Source organism: Jatropha curcas, unplaced genomic scaffold, assembly GCF_041381405.1.
Source record: "Jatropha curcas cultivar XTBG-Jc1 unplaced genomic scaffold, XTBG_Jcur_1.0 HiC_scaffold_503_pilon, whole genome shotgun sequence".
In the NCBI taxonomy this organism is placed as follows: Eukaryota; Viridiplantae; Streptophyta; class Magnoliopsida; order Malpighiales; family Euphorbiaceae; genus Jatropha; species Jatropha curcas.
Window position 1 is genome coordinate 18,938 of NW_028322484.1, and position 4,548 is coordinate 23,485.

At 37.8% G+C, this 4,548-nt stretch overlaps 1 non-coding gene across 1 annotated transcript; it reads right to left on the reverse strand.

Annotated features, from left to right (window-relative positions):
- Window positions 1-2,188: 2,188 nt before the first annotated feature.
- LOC119371315 (small nucleolar RNA R71) lies at window positions 2,189-2,295 on the reverse strand. Its single transcript, XR_005178918.2, has one exon. It is a non-coding gene; the product is annotated as a small nucleolar RNA R71 (small nucleolar RNA).
- Window positions 2,296-4,548: the final 2,253 nt, after the last annotated feature.

Consider the following 4,548-nt stretch of genomic DNA (forward strand, 5'->3'; position numbering starts at 1 on the left):
TGAACCAGAAGACGCGAGATGAAATCGCGAGCGCGATATTAATATGCGCGGGCGCGAGAAAGCACCCTTGAGAGGCAGAAGGTTTGCCAGCACAAGTCGCGAGCGCGACTTGCAAATGCGCGAGCGCGAGAAGCTCAACTCAAGAGGCAGAGAAGAGCACGCCCCAGCCCGTGCAACGCAACACGCCCGTGCTACAGCTACAGTGACCGTGCTAATCAGCACGCCCGTGCTGTTGATGCATAAGACTTCCAGAAGCGTGCACGCCCCAGCCCGTGCTACAGTGCACGCCCGTTGCCAAGCAAGGAATCCTAAACTTAGTCAAAAGTTGCCAACCAACTTACACTAATTTATGGAGCTAATCTTGGACAACTTTCCTCACATGCAAACCAAGGTCCAACCTATGCACATGGGTAAGTCATGATTGAAGAAAATGGAGACCTAAAAGAGAGCTTTACAACCTAACAAAAGAAAACTTTGATCATAAAACCATGTGGAATCCTATCTCAAAGAAGTCTTGAAAAAAGAAGAGTAGAGTTCATCCCACACGTAATCCCCATTCCATCACATTACACATTACACTCCACTCTCCATTTTTCTCTCATTCTCTTAGTCTTGTACATAGTTTTATTTTCTTTTGAAGTTAAGTATTCAAGAGTTGTGCAAGGTTTTCAAGGAAGCCATCCAAGCAATTCATCACTAGTTCTTATTTCTAAACTCTTAATCTTGTTTATTTCTTTCATTATCTTTATTGATTATGGAATGTTTATCAAGTATTGCTGAGTTTTATTTAAGTACTATGTGTAACTAAACTCTTATACTAGGGGTTTGATGTAGCTTAATCTCTTTTCCAATTTATGCAATTAGATTTATTTTTCCTTATTCAAGTTATGATTTATTAATGAACTTAATGCTTCTAGGCAGAATTTTCCCCTAGATTGATTTATTTCAATTATCACTATCGGAAGAAGGATCTTTGATATGAAAAGGTTAATAAAACACATGAGAATAATAACTTGATGCGGAAGCTATACGGTTTGACTCATGGGGGGTTTTCATAAGTTGATGACCTTAGGTTATGAATTCACAGGACAAACCATAAAACTTAATGATTTAATTCATGTTTGATTGCGCTATTGGAAGATAGGTAATTGAACCGGGTTAAATAGCTAGCAATACATCGGGAGAGCTTGTTAGTGATTTTTGGGTTGTTTCCCCTACTTGAATAATTAAATTGATTAATGAACTAATGAAATAAATTGGATAGAGTTAAGTGAAATCAAAACCCCTAGTAGTTTTTACTTCCTTGATTTCTTTAATCAATAATTGCTTGCTTAACTTCTTATTTTTTAGTTGTTGAATTTAACATTTATAAATCAATTCTCTTAATTATCGTCTAAATAATAACGAGATAACATAATTTTGGTACTTGGTATACAATCCCTGTGGATACGATACTCTACTCATTCTATATTACTTGTAGCGATTCGTACACTTGCGAATTAAGCTGTCAAGTTTTTGGCGCCGTTGCCGGGGATTGGCAATACAGATATCAATACGAATTATCTTGTTATTAATTTAGACATTTACTTATTCATTTCTTTTTAGTCATTTAATTTCTCTGCAGACTATCTCAGGTTTTATGCAAAGAAGATCTAGAAGGACAGATCCTCTGATCTTTGATCCAGAAATTGAGAAAACCTGCAGAAGGAACAACGCAGCAAGGAGAGCACAAGAAAACAGAACCGAACAACAATCAATCATGAACGAAAATAATAATCCTCCTCCTCCAGACATGCCTCTTGCTGCAAACGGACAAAATGTCCGCACCTTGCGAGATTACACCACACCTTCTCTTAACGGAGCCACCTCCAGCATCACTAGACCAAGAGTGGAAGCAAATAATTTTGAAATTAAACCAGCAATAATACAAATGCTTTCCACTTCCATTCAATATGGAGGACTTCCTAGTGAAGATTCTAATGCTCATATCACTAATTTCCTTGAAATTTGTGACATGTTCAAACAAAATGGTGTTTCTGAAGATGCCATTAAATTAAGACTTTTCCCTTTTACCCTAAGAGACAAAGCTCGATCATGGTTACAATCTTGTCCTGCTGGGAGTTTTACAACTTGGGAAGAATTAGCCCAGAAATTTTTGGCTAAATTCTTTCCATCTTCTAAAACAACTAAATTAAGAAATGAGATTATGACCTTTGCTCATCATGATCAAGAAAGTTTGTATGAGGCTTGGGAAAGATTCAAGGATTTGTTGAGAAAATGTCCTCACCATAGCCTGCCCAAATGGTTGCAGGTCCAAACTTTCTATAATTCATTGTCACCTAACATAAAAATTACTTTGGATGCAGCTGCAGGAGGATCTTTTGAAAGAAAAGAGATCGACGAGGCATATGACTTAATAGAAGAAATGGCCAGCAATAGCCATTATCTAAGCAGCTCTGAAAGAAGAAAGACTGCTGGGATTTACGAGATTGATGCCATCACTGCACTCAATGCAAAGGTTGACAACATGGTAAGAAAGTTAGATTTGTTAACCACTAAGTCTGTAAATTCTATCATGCAAACTTGTGACAGATGTAATGAACCACATGGAGTTAGAGAATGCATGTTAGATTCTGCAAACCCACAAACATTGGAGCAAGTGAACTATGTGATGAACCAACAAAGAAGGAATTACCCATATTCGAATCCTTATGACAACAGGTTAAGAAATCATCCGAATCTTTCATATGGTAATGCTAACAATGTTTTAAATGCACCACCAGGTTTCTTGCCCCCTGAAAAGAAATCTCATGAGGATCTCCTCACTGCCCTTTCAAAATCACACATGGATTTCATGAACGAAACAAGAGAACACAATAAAATCCAACAAGCTGCGATAAGAAATCTGGAGATCCAAATGGGACAATTTGCAAACATGATGGCAGCTAGACCTCAAGGTACGTTACCTAGTAACACTGAAAAAAATCCTAAAGAACAGGTACAAGCTATCACCTTGAGGAGTGGAAGAGAATTGGAAGACAAACCCAGAAAAGAGAAAGAAAAGGAGAAGGTAGAGGAGACAAAGGCTCCTATCATCGATCTAGTGGAAAAGGAAGAGGTAAAACCTTATGTTCCACCCATTCCATTCCCACAAAGATTAAAAAAGACGAAAGATGATCAAAGGTTCATGAAATTCCTGGACGTCTTTAAGAAGCTTCAAATAAACATCCCTTTTGCTGAAGCTCTTGCTCAAATGCCCAGTTATGCAAAATTCTTAAAAGAAATCTTGAGCAAGAAGAGAAAGATTGATGATCAAGGCATGGTGAAACTGACTGAAGAATGCAGCGCAATCATTCAAAACAAATTGCCACCAAAGCTCAAGGATCCAGGGAGTTTTTCTATCCCTTGTAATATTGGCAATTTAAACTTTGAAAAGGCTTTAGCTGACTTAGGAGCTAGCATAAATTTAATGTCTTATGAAGTTTTTAAAATGCTAGGTATGAGGGAGCTCAAGCCAACAAGGATGTCTCTACAATTAGCCGATCGATCGATCAAATACCCTAAAGGAATTGTAGAAGACGTGTTAGTCAAGGTAGGGAAATTCATTTTTCCAGTTGATTTTGTCATCCTTGATATTGATGAAGGAAGAGAAGGATCATTGATCCTTGGAAGACCTTTTCTTGCAACTACAAGAGCTTTAATTGATGTGCACGATGGGAAACTGACATTGAGGGTAGGTCAAGAAGAGGTTATTTTCGATGTATTAAAATCTTGTAAATTACCTATGGATTGCGATGATTGTTTTAGAATAGATGTAGTAGATACATGTGTAGATAAAACTCTATATAGCATAAACAATAATAATATAGAAGAAAAAGAAAAAGAAAATGCACAACCGAAACAAGAGCTGAAGCAACTTCCTCCTCATCTGAAGCATGCATTTCTAGGTGAAAATAAATCTTTTCCTGTTATTATTTCCTCTCACTTAACGCTTGATCAAGAGGAAGGATTGTTGCAGGTTCTTCGGAACCACAAGAAGGCAATAGGATGGACGATTTCCGATCTACAAGGAATAAGCCCGAGCATTTGCATGCACAAAATTCTGATGGAGGATAACTACAAACCTTCAATAGAACATCAAAGACGGTTGAATCCAAACATGAAGGAGGTGGTGAAAACTGAAATCATAAAACTTCTGGACGCCGGTATTATCTACCCAATATCCGATAGTAGTTGGGTAAGTCCTATTCAAGTGGTGCCAAAGAAAGGAGGTATGACTGTCATCTTTAATGAAAGCAATGAGTTAATTCCCACTAGAACAGTCACGGGTTGGCGTGTGTGCATTGATTACAGAAAATTAAACAAAGCAACACGTAAAGACCATTTTCCCTTACCCTTTATTGATCAAATGCTTGAAAGACTTGCAGGTTATCCTTTCTACTGTTTCTTGGACGGTTATTCCGGATACTTCCAAATACCCATTGCTCCAGAAGATCAGGAAAAGACCACTTTCACTTGTCCTTATGGCACCTTTGCCTATAGGCGAAT